The 16,921-nt window shown below is 44.8% G+C and overlaps 1 long non-coding RNA gene across 3 annotated transcripts; it reads right to left on the bottom strand.

Moving 5' to 3' along the window:
• Window positions 1-376: 376 nt before the first annotated feature.
• On the bottom strand, window positions 377-15,834 carry LOC144100039 (uncharacterized). 3 transcript variants are annotated; one of them, XR_013307501.1, is made up of 6 exons: window positions 15,629-15,834; window positions 10,569-10,640; window positions 5,024-5,082; window positions 4,802-4,852; window positions 3,279-3,320; window positions 377-486 (listed from the first exon to the last, which is right to left on the bottom strand). It is a non-coding gene; the product is annotated as an uncharacterized LOC144100039 (long non-coding RNA). The 3 variants fall into 3 exon arrangements; XR_013307500.1 differs by lacking the exon at window positions 15,629-15,834 and having other exon boundaries at window positions 10,569-10,727; XR_013307502.1 differs by lacking the exons at window positions 4,802-4,852; window positions 15,629-15,834 and having other exon boundaries at window positions 10,569-10,727.
• Between the last annotated feature and the right edge of the window lie 1,087 nt (window positions 15,835-16,921).

Genomic DNA, 16,921 nt, shown 5'->3' with positions numbered 1-16,921 from the left:
TATTTTAAATTCACCTTTTCCTAGCTGTCGCCTAAACGTAGCTTCAAGCTTTTTCTACAGCATAAAGCGCTATGCTCTATGGGCGAGACTAGCAAAAAAGAGCATCACGAAGGACCTAAACGAGGTAACTGACCAGCCCCTAATAGATTGGGTGGCCGAGATGTTGCTTTACGATGCAGTTTAGTCAAGGGCGCGTTGGTTTACGAAATCTTCGTTTAGGGGAAACTCGCATGGATTGTCCACAAACCTCTGGCACCCACCGGTGCGTTTATGCTATCCGCTCTCTCTATTCTAGGTTGTAGTGCTCAAAATGTGACGTCAGAGCTTAGTAACTCCATTCATTGCCGAGTTATGATGTGAAGGGCACAGCAAAACATTTCTGGTCATATTTTATTTTGCGGTTGAAAGGAACCACCCGCAGCGGCGTTTAATGTTGTGTCTCTAATTCTTTACTTCACAACTTGGGAGTTGGGCTTGCAGCTTGCCCTATAATAGAAACAAGAATTAGCACTCCTCTGATTCAATGTTTATATGAGAAATGGGTTATTCGATACGTCATAGACGTTTCTGCTGTAGTTTAAGGAGGTATGATTTTGATGGTAACGAGATTTACTCTTGGTCGCAAACGGCATAGAAAAAAGCACAAAGCTTTTGGTAATCTGCAATCCAGCGAGGACACTGAGTAACATTATAAATATTTCAGCCGTGAAAAATTCTTTTAATATATTACCAGATTTTGTGCACTCCTTTGTCCCAACAAAAAAAAAATCAAGAGAGTAACGTTGGTAATGGTAATGGGGTGTCTTGAATGGTGATGAAGATTTAAAAATAATGCTCCATAAATACCTGCTTTCTTTTTCTAGCGATTAATGGGTTGTTGATAGAAATATTCATTGTTTCTGATGTTTCGTTGACTGTGTAAATTTTTTTTGCATTTCTGACTTTATTCAGACCTTGTAACTATTCAGTGTATAATTTAGTCATTGCAAAAGTATGGACTTTCCTCGTTGTTTACTTAGTTTTAAAAGTGCGTTCTCTATGTAATAAGCGCATGAACTTCTTGTTCCTTTTGCTGCCTATTATGAGCTGTGCGACGGTTGCTTGGGCCCCGTCAGTCAGATAACATCTGCCTTTTGCAACAGAAAATAGTTACATTTACTAAACAATGTGGGCATCGCGGCCTCTGACCGCTCAACACACAATGCTGTGCGACACGCTCGGGTACTTTTCATTGTCTAAGTAAGTGCTCGCGAATACACTAAGATGCAACATGACTACCCATGATGGGACGAGTCGTGAACTGGTGAGAAGACTTCAGACGGGATCACAGAGGCGACGTTTTATATGCGCGGAGCACGCAGCTGACTGGGGGAAGTTTGGCAAGGGCACTGTGGCCACACGGTCACGCTGCCCCTGGGTGTCGTGGCTGCAACAGGCCGTCGCAGCCGCTAAGACGTTCCGAAACCGCGCCTGAGGGAGCGTCGACTTATAAGTTAGTGAAAACTTCTGAATTTGTTGACTGGGGCTTCGTGCGTCAAGGTTGATTGTTGAAGACACAAAACACAGTAGTGGTATTGGATATGCATGGCTTCTGCATTGACCAGGTACATTGGATATAACGAGATAGTCATGTCCATAACGAGGACATAACGAGGTGGTCATGTCAGGTTGCGGCGCTGAGTCGCGGCCACGCTTCGCTAGGAAAATGTCGCTCAGCCCGGGTGCGACGCAGGGACCAATTCAGATTCTGTTCCTTTGGCCAACGATAGTGCCTTAGCATGGGGCAAAGGTAGACCTTAGGTATGTTTAGAGCGATTGCGGGAAGCTTTCTTTAACCCAGTCAGCGGAATTTTGAAATGAAACCACTGCGTGCCTGTCCAATCAGTTCCGTACACTTCTCATCAGTCCGTCATGCTGAATGGAGCTACACAAAACAGATCTTCAGTGCCAATTGAGAACGCTTAGAAGTCGGCGCCGGGTCTTTGTTCAAGGAAATTGATCACTTGGTCAGGAGTTTTCATCTTGGAAGGGCCGCCGATAGTAAGACAGATTTGGCAGCAAAAGCTCCCATAGACACTTCTGCCATGCAGTGTTTTCAGAAATACCATCACAAGAAACCAGCGACAGCGAGTTTTAAAATACGTGGGCCCTATCGGTTATGGAGGTGAGAATAACGAACCTCTAGTGCGCATGAGCAGAACAATAACACTCCTCGGTTTATTCTTCTGCCCATACGCACTGGTGGCCTGCTATTGCTTTATACCTCAAACAAATAGGGTCTGCCATCTAAAAATTGCTGATAAATTTTGTGATTTTTGGCGAAAAAGACATGGATTAGGCTAACCCTATTTTCCTTGCCATAAGCCTTCAAAAGTTTTTCCAAGTTGATGCTGTTGTGTAATATTTTTGTTTAGCTTTTAACTTGCGCCAGACACACACCAGTACAACGGCTGTATTTCCCGTGTGGCTTCAGCCCTTAAACTTGACACACAAAGTCCCTGTCAAGGAATTAACCTTTCTATAGGACTAGGCTTGTACATTTCAGCTATTCCTGTCTGTTGGGTCGGAGGGCCAAAGGGAAACAAACCTGTGTTGCCGTATGACTCAGCGCATTGCAAATTAGTCAAACGAGCTATTATCCGGTCATGCCTCAGTAACGCCCTGACAAACCCATGCGAGAACTGCCCTCTCTACTAGATCTCCCGGCTCAATGATTCAGGATGTCGCTGTAAATTTTTTTCCGTGACATTTTTTTTGCCATTTCTTGAAATTTACTTCGTTATTCTAAAGGATCATCGGCTATGTTTCCTTCGTATGCATGCCCAGTCTATGCCCATCTCTTCTTAGAGATCTCAGCTGGATATCGACAGTTCACGTTCGTTCCCCGAGCCAACTTTCTGTCTCTGATCGTTACATTTAAATATTTGCTTTCCATAACTCTCTTCGAGGCCTCAGCTTTGTTCGAACACTTCACGTTGCCCTGCACGTTTAATTTGTGTAGCTACAGCCACACAATTTTCTCAATTTCGTGGCTGGCTTTTTTTTTTTTAACCACCCTGTAAAACGGCATTTCTGATCGAAATAACGGTGAGCCCTGAAGATGAGTGGCGCACTTTCCACTCAATTTATTCCAGCCAAGAACAGGCTTAATAATATTTAAAATAGTTAATAGTTAAAATGCTTCCGGATTTAGTGGGTAAACATTGTAAACGTATTGTAGCCGTTGTATAAAAATGCACGCAATGAGCGGGGTACGGGTTTAACGGAAAGAACATTACCTCTAGCAGCAAATTCTCGATGTCCGGTGGGAACTTCGGCGGCTGGAAATAGAAGAACGTGATAGTCAAATAATTACACCTATAACTCCCTCTTATATGCTTTGCAATCACTTTCCTTTGCTTCATACCAGATCGTCATTGTGATGACTTGCTTTTTTTTTTTCCCGCGCAAGTGGCTCCTGCGGTTGGTCCCAGGCTACGTTCAAATCCAACCCTCCTGTGCCCCTGTATGGTAGTAATCGCTTCCGCATGTACCACTTTGACCGATGTACTGACGATAGAAGTGCTTCGGCAGCCTAAGAGAACTCACTACCACTCAACGTTACTGGTACAATAGAATGAACTGACTCCATACTTAACAAGACGATATGCCCTTGCAATTCACTTGAGCAACTCCTTGTGCACAGTGACTCGAGCCTAGAACAAGGAGCCGTTCAAAGAGTTTCATTACTCCGAACATTCTCTCGACGCTCTTGCAATTCAAGTGAACAGGCACCGTTGTCTGCGATGGTTCCCATCTCCACTATTTTATTTCCTGTTTTTGGCATTGATACATGTTGCATTTCGCCGCTAATCTAAGGACATCATAAAAAACTATTACAAACCTTACGGAAGGGTTAGTAGCGAATTATTGTAAATGAGCTCCGCACAGAGCATGCAAGAAGAAAAGCGAACACTGGACGTCCTGAGCATTTCTTCTCCGTACTGCTTGCCTTCCTGTTGCACCACCCCGCAGTAGCATCCAGGCCCTGATCATGACGGACACGTGACTAACGAAGCAACCAAGATATTACTCCAGCTTTTAAGCACGTCATCGCTTTGTCAGTTATATACCAACAAAACAACGGCATTTCTGGAAGTTGAATTAAAAAAAAAACAGGCTGCATTGGTTAGGCTTGCCACCATCCGTTGGAATCACGTCTTGCTCGGTTGACAATAATTTTCATTAGCTTTTAATTAGTTATGTGTATTCCTTGTATCTAATTATCGTTCCCGGCTTCATTCATCTCTTATTTTAGAATCATAAAAAGGAAGGTAATGTTTAGGACAATTTAGATTTTATGTTGCAGGAGTTTTTTCAGTGTTAAGCATATTAAATTCGAATGGCAATTTGTGCCTTAAATAATGGGCCGATATTATATTAACAGAAGTGCGAGCAGGTAAATAACTGTTTTCGATTAGTTAAGTAGCATTTGGTCTAATTAATGACTGGTCATTTACCTAGTTTAGATTCTAACTTTCGAATTAATTCGTTATGTGATCACGATCGAATGCTTTAGAGAAATTAGTAAAATTAGGCTTACTTGCTTTCGGTGGTCGATGCTTAGTTAATATGTAGTGCAATTAATAAAACGCCCAAAATAATGTAAAAAACAACCTTCGTTCAGACTAGTGTGCTCAGCGTCGACCGCGAAGTAGCCGAATTCAGCAGTATAGGCGATATATGTTCGGCCGTTGTAGCTTGTTCGCCCAGTAATTTAAACTTGGCGTTTGAAATACCCGCAACCGTTTTGAATACTTACCGAAACGCATATGGTAGCCAGCAATTTTTTTACGTCCGTGTACTTCTTTAGCTGAACGGAAACAAAAGAAAGCGATATGAAAGAAATAAAATTTTCACACATTTCCCACAATCTTTTTGTCTTCAAAACTTTCGAGTGTTGAATTGTTAGTGTATCGACTGTGGTGTATAGTAGGGGCGAAGCCTTGAAATAAATTTTTCCAGTCAGAAGAGAACGCCATACCTCAGAAACTTTATCCAGAAAGCACCGCAGAAGTCCAGTTCTCTTCGGTTCGTCTAGCTCTGTTACGGGAAAAACAATTTCAGTTCAATTATTCATGATTAGTTAATGCTCCGTTGATGTGTAGTCCGGTTAAACCGAAAGGGCCTTCAATAAGGCTCTAATGAATAATTTTAGCCACCGCGGTGTCTCAGTGGTTATGGCCCTCGGCTGCTGGTCCGAAAGACTCGGCTTCGATCCCGGCCGCGGCAGTAGAATTTCGATGGAGGCGAAATTCTGAAGGCCCGTGTACTGAAAGATGTCAGTGCACGTTAAAGAACCTCAGGTGGTCGAAATTTCCGGAGCTCTTCCCTGCGGCGTCTCTCATAGCCTGAGTTGCTTTGAATGTTAAGCCCCCATAAACCATAAACCTTAATGAATAATTTTATCTTCCTTTGTCATTCGAGCATATGCAAATTACGGCAATGGGTCTCGCCGCCATATACTGAGTACCACTCTTCACTGGCATGAGAAACTTTCTTCCATACATATATGTACTGCAATTTGCCTAAACCCCACTGCCGCATACGCAAATTTATTGTACATACGGAGGCACGTACCCATCTGCGCACAACTGAGGCGTGGGAGCTCTCATCGCGTGGCCCGACACTTATATCTGTATGACATTCCGAGCTGATTCGGCTAATTTTGCTCCTGCATTCGCGCAGCTACCTCGAACGTTAAGCAGTACGCTCGGCCGCGAACTCTTCTCCACTACACTAAGTCAGCTGCTCACACTTTGCCTTTGGCTGTGATCGCTTGTGCAGTGTGATGACGAATGAATAACTTTTATGGCGAAAGGGCAACTGTGGCCAAAGAGCGCCATGACACAAGGTATTTTCGACTTCTAAAGGTGGATTCAAAGACGCATTTCCCAAGCATTTCACCCTAAATAAGCTGAGCATCAGACAAGGGCAAAGCTTGCACCCGTTGCATCACTGGTGGGTACCAGGCGGCACTGGGGATCGAACCCTGCACCTCCCGCTTGCAAGGCGGATGTTCAACCACTTGGCCACCGTTGCGGTGTCCGTTTGTGCAGCAGTTAGTTCACCTCGCTGAGTTCGCGCTTTTTAGGAATTTTACGCGTCTTCTCATTACGCCTTACTACTGACCTCATTCTATGTATTAACAGTGTGCACTGCAAAATTTTGACGCTCCCCTGAAGCAAAATCAACATCAAAGGAAAGTCACACCTCTAGCTGTGTAGGTCATGCTAAATGTTCGCAGCTACCCCCTTGCCAACCACGGGGACGTATCGCTTCCATTGTCGTCTCCGCATGCAAGGACCACGTGATCGGTCGTTGCGTTTTTTTGTAGCCCTTTCCAGCTTTGCAACCACTATTAGCCGCTGTGTGAACCCGGCCTGTGTGGTTGAAGTGTCGCTGTCTTTCCGAGCTCTGCCGCTCTTTACGGTCACCTTTCCTCTCCCTGCAAACTATCCCTTTACTCTTTAACAAGCCAGATTTGAGGATGAGTTAGTCGGACATGCTTTATTAACGACGAAATTAGCGTTGAAACGAAGCGAAGAAAATCTCTGGAGAAAAAGAAATCAGTGCCCCCGTTCTTCTTTTCTCCGCTTCGTTTATTTCAAGCGCTATTTTCGTCATCCGCTCTGTGTCTTCATTGCTGTTGCTTACGTCATCAATGATCGCCACGTGGTTGGCGCAGGCTACTTCGCTTCTCTGTCTGGTTAATCTCGGACCACAAGATTATCGCGGCTAGGAAGGTGCCATTAAGAAGTTATAGTGGTGCCTTCGTGGATTCGAAGCTGGAGCGGAGAAGAGCTCGCCCGTTTGTGAACTGGAACTTTATTAGGCTGCATGTATTTTAGGCTGCATGTATACGTAAACATGAGGCGAATTAGGTCGAGCATGTTACCTAAGCCCGAAGAATTGCGCCTTTTATTTACAAAATAACTTTAAAAACAATAGTTAATTCTGTCCCCCAATAATTCTCTTTTTAGTTCCAGGAATTACCTTTCTAACGTCAAAGTGAATAACAGGCTGTATTTCCAGAAGTGAGCATAAAAGTGCCCCAGTTTTAGTGCGCTTGGCTTCAAGAACCTTCACTGTATACTAAGTGCGTTTATTTGGCCTGTGAAGCTGTAGCAGTCTCCGCTACTCTGATGTCAGACTGCTTTTTGAAGGCTACTTCACGCATCATGGTAATGATGAGGGCTATATCTTTTGTACTTTATTTATTTTATTTATTAACAATACCTACATCGCCCGAAGGCATTATTGTAGGGAGGGGGTTTAGTACATGAGGGTCACACAATGGCAAAAAGTTCGCCATGATGCATATGAATACATGAGTGAAGAACGACCAACACTAAAATCAAAAATACTAGAAAACATACAAAGAGTGCAATAACAATATAGAACAATAAAAGGAAGTACGTAAGAACAGTTCACACAGAAGTATAGGCTAAAATAAGGCAATTAAAAAACACTCTGAAAAACTCAATCACTAAGGCTCTCAATAGAATTTTGAATATCAGGCGCTCCAGCACTTCATTCGGGAGCTTGTTCCAGTCATTAATCATGCTAGGTGAAAATGAATATTTAGACAAATCAATACGGCACTGATAAGGTCTAATTTTGTTAGCATCATCCCGCCTAGAGGGGACGTAATGCGGCTCTTTTATGTACGCTGTTTTGTCAATACCTGTTTCGTTCCGGTATGTATTGTGAAGCCATTTTAATCTTACTCTTAGTATTTTCCTGCGCGTCGACAGTGTTTTCCAACCGAACCCTTCACATATTTCAGATCTTCTGAATGTAAAATTAAAATTTCCTGTTACAGATCGTCAATTGGTGTAGGCCATGATGTGTAAGAACCCGTCAATATTCACTTTTTTTTTTGATGAACAGCGATAGAGAGAGAAGGGGGACAAAATAATGTAATGATAGGAAAGGTGGAGAGGACGGCCGGCGGTAACCTCATTGGCCTGCTACTTCATTCTGGGAAGAAGGAAAAGGAAAGTAAAAGGAGAGTGAGGGTAGGAATGAATGGTGAAGGAAGGGAAGATATAAAACAATGAATTTCTTGGGGTTGTCTGGGACAAGACATTATGTGGCAAATCCAACACGACATCCTCGATCCGAGACCCATCCGAGCTACACGAACCATCCTAAGCCTAGATGTCAGCAAGGCTTTCGACAACGTGTCACATGCTTCCATCCTGGCAAACCTCTCACAAATGAATGTAGGCACTCGCACTTACAACTACATCGCCGACTTTCTTCATAACCGTACAGCAGAACTTCATATTGCAGACCTCCACAGTGAGAAGATCACACTAGGCACCCGAGGAACACCACAAGGAGCAGTCCTCTCTCCGTTCCTTTTCAACACTACAATGAGAGGCCTCCCTCTGCTCCTGGAAAAGATACCTCACATTAAACACTCAATATATGCCGACGACATTACCCTGTGGACCAACTCTGGCTCTGACGGGGAAATCCAAAACTCCCTCCAAACAGCAATCGATAAAGTACACTCCTTTGTACAGGCGAACGGGCTCACATGCTCCTCCACGAAGTCCGAATTACTAGTCATCAGGGACAGACGAGCTCGCCTGCCTGTCCCCGACCCGCAAGAACCTATTGTGCTTCAAGTCGACACACATCCCATACCTCCGGTCCGCACTATTCGCGTTCTGGGTATGTTAATACAGAACAACACGCAAAACTCGGAGGCCATTCAGCGCCTCCGCACCACAGCCAACCAGATCAACGGCCTTATCCGCCGCATCAGCACCCGCCGCAGAGGTATGAAGGAGGATGACCTCTGTCGGCTCACGCAAGCTTTCCTCATTAGCAGGATAGTCTACTCCTACCCCTACTATCACCTCCGCCGGAAGGACGAGGAAGCTGTGAACAGCATTATACGTTCAGCTTACAAAGCGGCACTGGGGCTACCTCAGTACGCCAGCACACAGCACCTCCTCCAACTCGGCATCTACAACACGCTCACAGAACTCATAGAGGCACACAAGACCGCCCAAATCCACCGCCTCTCCCGCACTAAACACGGGCGGCTCATACTTGACCGTCTCAACATCAACCCCATAGGCGACGTCCACCCCACGACGCCCATTCCGATAGGGGTCTATAGCCGCCTAGTTATAAAACCAATCTCCAAAAACATGCTACCTGGCCGCCATGATACGCGCCGTCAGCTGAAAGCCCAAGCACTAGATGCCACATACCTTGCCGACGAACACGCAATATACGTAGATGCTGCACGGCAAAGTGCAAACACATACGTGGCTTGTGCAGCCACGCCACAGTCTACTCTCGTCACCGCCGCCACAGTAGTAGCTCACTCTCCGACAGCGGCAGAAGAAACCGCCATCGCGCTGGCCATCGCTGACCCACGTACGCGCACAGTCCTCAGCGACTCCAAAAGAGCAATACAAAATTACTCGGCAGGTTTTATCTGCCACCCCGCTGCACGCATCCTTCGCGGCTGCACTCCCGACCATAAGATCAACCTGGTCTGGGTACCCGCCCACGCGGGAAACTCTGGAAACGAAGGGGTCGACCGACTAGCCCGAGGACTAACCAACCGGGCGGCCGGCCCCACGGACCCAGACGCTCTTGCCGAGGCTCCCCAGACCTTTGCCGAAATTACCAACCTCTACAGAGAGATGAGACGCCAGTTCCCGCCTCCACACCCCGACTTGAACCGAGCGCAAGCCACCTTGCTCCGCAGGTTGCAGACACACTCTATCCTTAGCCATTCTAGACTTTCACTCATCACAGACGGGGAATACGACCCCGTCTGCCAAAATTGTTACCAGGGAGAAATCGCCACCCAGGCTCACATCCTCTGGGGTTGCGCGGGAAATCCGCCCCCTCGAACCTTACTGCCAGCTCCCTCCGAAGATGGATGGAACGAACTCCTCAAAAGGCCAGACAAGAGCATCCAACTGGCACTCATTTCGTGGGCCCAGGAAGTCGCCCCCACCTGAGGGCCACACCAAGCCCACCTGCCCTAAATCCCGCCAATCTATGGCAATAAAGTTGTTTCTCTCTCTTTCTCTCTGGGACACAGAGGAGATCGTGTACACACTTGGTGATACTCATCTCGCGTAGGCGACGTGTAGCACATGCAGCACGTGTCTTCCTAATGCAGGCCAAGGGTGCGCGATTACATGAGAAAATTGCAGGAGCAGCTCGTGATAAATCAGGACAAAGGATTAGAATGCTTCGTTATTCTTTTCCTTCGGCTGTTCCGCATTACCTGACTGCCTCTTATCATGCGTTGAATTCCAGCTACCTTATAGGTTAATATCGCCCATGGAGTCTAGGTAAGATGCATTAGGCACCGCTCTAGGGATATTGCAATATTCTCCTGCGCGCGCGTTTAATTTGTGGCCGCGTGCGTCAGGCTTGCAAAGAGTATGACAAGACTGGGAGTACGTGGCTGCAGTTTACTATCTTATTAATACCACGTTTCATGATACTAGGCGGAGAAAGCATGCGCCGACGTCGCTACTCACCACAGAGCGCCAGGGCAGATTCACTCAATGCTTCACTGTCGGTGTCTGCAGTGCACATCGCCCCAAGGAATACTAGAAGGAGTGAAAACACAACTACACCCATGTAGGCGCTCGAGTGATCTAGGACTGTTGACAGAAGCCGAATGTCAGTTTGAAAGACACGACAAGCGTCGGCTGTTATATGCTGCGTAGACGAACTGTAACCTTTTGCCGCCGGAGGTGGAAAACTTGACTCATTGGAGTCGCGCCTTCAGTGAATGGCAAATTGTTGGAACGAATTGAATAATGTGTGCCAAAAGCAACTGTGACAAACAATAAACAGCCAGGGCTTGAAAATAAAATAAGTATTTTAAGATTATTATCCTTATTTAACAATTATATTATCTTATTGGAACGAATTGAATAATGTGTGCCAAAAGCAGCTGTGACAAACAATAAACAGCCAGGGCTTGAAAATAAAATAAATATTTTAAGATTATCATCCTTATTTAACAATTATATTATCTTCCTTAGTGAGAACGCAGATAATGCGTTCCCGCATTTCTCTGCCTGCCAGTTATCTTAGAACTTTTGTTAGTGACAAGAAACAGCAAGAAGGCTAGCATACAGCCCGCAAGCGATGCTACTTTTGATAAAATGTTTTGTTATTATACACGCTTTCTGCGTCCCGCATGTGCTGGTTATGGTAAATGATTATAATCAGCGATGGTCTCCATTTGTCTTAGCAATGCAACATTTTATGCAAGAAAAAAAAGCGATTCAGAAACAAGCACCTCATGGAGAGATGGAATGACCGCTTTTGCGCCCTGACTACGGTTCCTTTGACCGTTCATTTAAGCAATTAATTATTACTTGCTTAACTACAACCATCAACATATGCTGAAAACCATCCTTCACGGAACATTAAAAATAAGTAAGCCTGGCAGAGAGTTCATTATCTAACTAGGCGGCACGAATCAGTTTATAGGACTTAATGATTGCAACTGAAACATTTCAGGCACGTTATATGTTCTTGAAGAAAGAGCCACGTGTGTATATATATCAAGAATTTGCTGTACGTCTAGACTGGTCGGAAAACGACTGCTGAAGTTGACTTCGTCTGAAATACCACTAGTAAATTTTTATGTTGTGTTGGGCAAAATATTCAGAATCGTCATGCGGAAAGTACCGACAAGCGCCAGAGAACCACGTCTCACGCGCATCCGGTTTCCGTTATTTCATGAGCTTCATAATAATTGGTTTTTGGTGGAAAGGAAATGGCGCAGTATCTGTGTCATATATCGTTGGACACCTGAACCGCGCTGTAAGGGAAGGCATAAAGGAGGGAGTGAAAGAAGAGAGGAACAAATAGGTATGTAGTGGAGGGCTCCGGAATAATTTCGACCACCTGGGGATCTTTAACATGCACTGACATCGCACAGCACACGGGCGCCTTAGCGTTTTTCCTCCATAAAAACGCATCCGCCGCGGTCGGGTTCGAACCCGGGAACTCCGGATCAGTAGTCGAGCGCCCTAACCACTGAGCCACCGCGGCGGGGCACATGAGCTTCAAGATCACAGAATTCTTTAGACTTGACACCAGCATTCGACTATGTGTTGAACTCGAATCATCGCGCAGTATTACGATCGAGTGGAGTTACACCAGCCACAGGTTTCTATTCAACCGGCTTGAAAAACACGTGGACAAAAAGCTCGCAACCTAGTATGTATTACTTAGACAATGCAGCACTTTTCCGTGAAGAGTTTGTCTTGTGGAATTTTGTCATGTTCGGAACAGCTGCTGAGAAAGCAACACTGAGAAAGAGCGCGTCTGCTGTGGAAATAACTTCAGCTCGTACCATAGTATTCAAAAGCACTGGCCTGAAGTTGAGTTTTCACTAATTATCAGAAGAAAATCATGTTCCGGTGCGAAAGGGCAGTAAAAATCATAACGCAGTATTAGGAGCGATGGTCGTAACGCGTTTGGGGATTTATGTCGAGTGCTAACGTGCTGCGACAGCATTACTTCTTTACCACTTCACATGATAACTAATCTTCTGCTATCGAGGCTTCATAATTAAAATTTGGTAACAGAATGAAAGCGCAGTACTCGTTATAACTCAGCACTATAGATATAGGGCTTACTTTGGCGGGTTTTCGTTAGAGCATCTTCGGATACAAGCCTGGAGCCTTTCCGCATCTTCGCTTTCTGAACAGCGAAATGTGTGTTCAGACCGGCTACGAATGCTTGAATTTAGCAGCGTCATTTTAGTTTTTGTCTCTTCTAACCATCTATTCTTCTACCGCCACCACCGCACCACAATTAGTGGCATAAAATAAGAATCTGACATTTTGACGACTTTTTTTTTTAAACTTGGGAATAATTATAGCAGCGTCAATCTCAGGATGGTAGCAGCAGAGTGTGCGCGTGTGTGTGCGCGTGTGTGTGCGCGCGTGTGTGTGCGTGTGCGTGTGTGCGTGTGTGTGTGTGTGTGTGTGTGTGTGTGTGTGTGTGTGTGTGTGTGTGTGTGTGTGTGTGTGTGTGTGTGTGTGTGTGTGTGTGTGTGTGTGTGTGTGTGTGCGTGCTTTCGTCCCTTTCTTTGCAATTGACGGTTCATAAACCGCCATTTTGAGACTGCTAGCTGCAGGAGGAGGTATGTGCTTTGCTATGACGGTTCAGACATTTGCATGTAACTATTTTTTCTGATTTTTTATTTAGTTTCTATTTAGCCAAGCACTAGCAATAAGTATATATAACGAAATCAAACGTGATCTACCAGGATTTTTCGCAACATATGAACGCCCTGACTACGGCTACGAGTTGAGAAATGTGATGGTTACTTCAAACCTGATAAGAAGATCTTATGGTAAGGAGTTGGTAAACTTTCAAATCCCTACACTTTTTAACATGTTTCAGGAAATAGTTCAAATAGTTTGTAATTCCAACTCAGTAAGTAGTTTTAAAAGACAAGTGAAAATTTTTTACTGGTTAAAACATAACTACCCTGCTGAGATGTATGCTATTTTGATTTTTTTTATCGGATATTGTATTGTACCTTGTATTGTGCCTCTTTATTGTATTCTACCTGCTCAGTGATTTATGTTTTAATAGTGGTGTCTTGTACTGCATCTTTTTGTTTTGTAACTGTACAGTTATTGCTGCCTCGTTATTCTTTCTTGCTCTTGGTGTGACCGGCCACTCGTCTGCCATAGTGCTATATTCCGGAGATGAGGCCTCGTCAGGCGTGCATTAAGCGCCTTTTGTCTCGTCGACCTTGGCAGTGCTTTATACCCATGCGTGATATTCGGTAATGTATTGTACACTCGGTTCTGTCAAAATGAAGTGAACAAACAAACAAAATCTGTGTCTTGCCTAGAAACTAGATTGCTGTCAGCACAATGTGCAGGTTGTGATGACGTGCCAAAGTCACGTCACCTCTCTCGACCAACCAGCGAATTTCATGACGCTGGACCTGGCCGGATTTTGGTTTGACGGCTTATCAGCGCATTAGATCGGGGCGGGAGTGATATGAATTTACTCGACAGTGATGAATAGGACGTTCCCCGTATAACTAAAAAAAGTTATACACGCGCTCCACATTGCCAATGCTCCACTCTGCGGCATAAGCTTGAGGCGAATGAAAATGGTTTGAAATTAAATTGGTGATAACGCAGTGATCTATGCAGCACAGTGTGATAGGCTTAACTTTAAGTGACAGGAAGTTGAGAGCAGGGCGGGTCGGGTAACCAAGGCAAGTGGACTAAATAAATACCAACTGAAACCATGAAAAGTTACCGGAAATGCACAGGGCGTGCGATTCGGAGAAAAGAAAACCAAAATTCCTCAGGTTATTTGGCCATATCTGCAAAACGTATGTGTGGAATTTCAGGTGGGCATGCAATATTAAATAGTTTCTAGGAATAGTGTGATCGCGAGTGGCTCAGGACAAGGTTATTCGACTAGCAACGCGACGGGCCTTTGTCCTGCAGCGGACCTAGCTTGGATGCCGCTGATGATGTGGGGATGCGATGATGATGATAGGTCTAATTTTAAAAGACAGGAAGAGGGCTGAGTCGGTAATAGAACAAACAAGGGTCAATGACATCCTAGTCGAAATTAAGAGGAAGAAATGGGCGGGGGCAGGGCATGTGATGCGAAGGCAAGATAACCGCTGGTCCTTAAGGATAACAGAGTGGATTCCAAGAGAAGGCAAGCGTAGCAGGGGGTGGCAGAAAGTTAGGTGGGCTGATGAGGTTAAGAAATTCGCAGGCATAGGGTAGTCGCAGCTGGCAAAGGACAAGGTTAATGGAGATACGCGGGAGAGGCCTTTGCCCTGCAGTGGATGTAGTCAGGCTGATGATAATGTGTAGATTGGTCGTCGTCATGTGTACGCACATTAGTGAGCCTTGTGACCGAACATATGTGTTTCATTGCCTCTCAGTCAATGAGCCGTTGAAAGCTAAAAGAGTGCTAGCAAAAGAACATTCCACATACATCGGTGATTACTTCATCACCCAGCCAATTTAAGTATACCACCGCAATGATCATGTTAACAAAGTCGGCATTGTGTAATGCAACATTTAATGCTTTTCGCAGTCAATCCTGCCGTGATTTTGACGCAACTGCAGAGCCACCTTCTCGCAGAAATAGCTGGCATCAATAATTATGAGATATTCCGCAAAGCATTAGCTAACATTGCATATTCAGTGCTTTTTAACGTTAATGTCAGCAATTGTATTTGTTCTCTCCATTTTTGTATATTTATCGCTCCCCCTGTGTTATGCATCTGGCCCTGAGGGGTGTAATAAGGAAAACTAAAAAATAATACATGACACCTCGCACGGACAGCTGACGCTAAAGTGGGAACCCGTACAATTTTTCTTTTCTCATTCTAACAAAATAAATGCTACATTTCCCGGTGGGTAGCATTTCTGGCGCTCGTTCTGATTAATTCTAGGCCTGGAGCTTATCTATATTCTACCGCGGTTTTTTTACGATTTTTTGAGCGTGTTGTTTGACGCCTCTTCAGCGCAATCTCTTGAAGCGTTTCAAGTGAAAAGAACAATAGTTCGGTACTTACGTTATGAGGTTATCTTCTTTCTGCTTTTTGGTCTGAGATAAATCTCTCAAACAGTCAGGTTAAGTCATGTGAGTGATTACGCACAAAGCTGTGAAATAAGTCTAGTTTTAACGCTGCTGCACGTAATGCCGAGGATACGCCATGAGGCCTGCCAACAGACAGGCGGTCATGCTGCAGGCCGTGAACACAATGACTTCGTTGACTTCGCAAGGGGCTGGGGAAAAGTAAAACCAAATTTATGCTCTGACGGCACTAACCGCGGCGCCTGACAGGACAAAGAACTCCGCTGATGTAGACCGATGTGTAATTCATCATCTCTCAAAATGTTCAAAACACGCATCGTTTGCAGTGTCGGAGAGTCGAAAGCACCGTCGAATGACAGGCTCCGGATCATGATTCTTTCTGAACGATATATATTGGCGTTGTCTAAATAAATAAAAAAAACACAATGGCTTTTGTGTCGACAGAAAGCGACAAAGCTTTACACAATGATTTGCGATGCTCAGAAGTAAACCGTTAACCACTGCAGTTTGAGTGAATCTTTGCTTGCACGCGCAAAATGGTCACGGCCTATTTGTAGGCAAAAAAACAACAAACGAAAATGTGTTTGGTAATTCCAACAAAATTTAGAACTTTCAGCAAAGGACGAGGGTTCTGTAATGTAGGGAATTGTTGTTTACGCGTGGTTTTCAATCATGTTCAGTGGTAGCTAATGTGTAAATTGCTGGAATAGTTTGTTGATAATGCAAAAGAGGGTCAATTTGCGCAGGTTCCACCTTCTGTGTAGCTCATGTGATTCGTCAAATAAGGAGTACCAGGCGACTCAACATGCTCGAGAATCAAGAATTTTCGCCGCAAAAGTAAGAATGTTGCCTGGGTTGCTCGAAAGCGGAATTCAATTGTGGCTCCTTTACATGTATTCCAATGCGGCCAAGAAGGCCGCACCTTCGTGACGATGCATCGACGGGAGCCAGCTGGGAGTGCGTCCGCCCCCAAAAAAGACGAAGCCTCTCAAAATCCCCCTGTTGACTTTAATCTTATCTCAATTTAAGTCACGTTATCTGTAGAAAGCGACAGGTGTGCCCTCGTTCGGAATAATTCGTAACATGAATGTAAAGGCGTAATAAAAATAAATGCAAAGAGCACGGCGAGTACGCGCTTGCTATTCGCCTTTTTGTCTTCGCTCTTGTACGTAGGGAATAAGAAAAAAAAATGCTGGAATCGTCGAGCCATGTGCAAGCGCGATCACAGAAATTAAATTAGTGTAGCGCGCAATAGCCGCGCTGTTCGCAT

Source organism: Amblyomma americanum, chromosome 8 (assembly GCF_052857255.1).
Source record: "Amblyomma americanum isolate KBUSLIRL-KWMA chromosome 8, ASM5285725v1, whole genome shotgun sequence".
Classification (NCBI taxonomy): Eukaryota; Metazoa; Arthropoda; class Arachnida; order Ixodida; family Ixodidae; genus Amblyomma; species Amblyomma americanum.
This window is presented reverse-complemented; position numbering and strand designations above follow the sequence as displayed.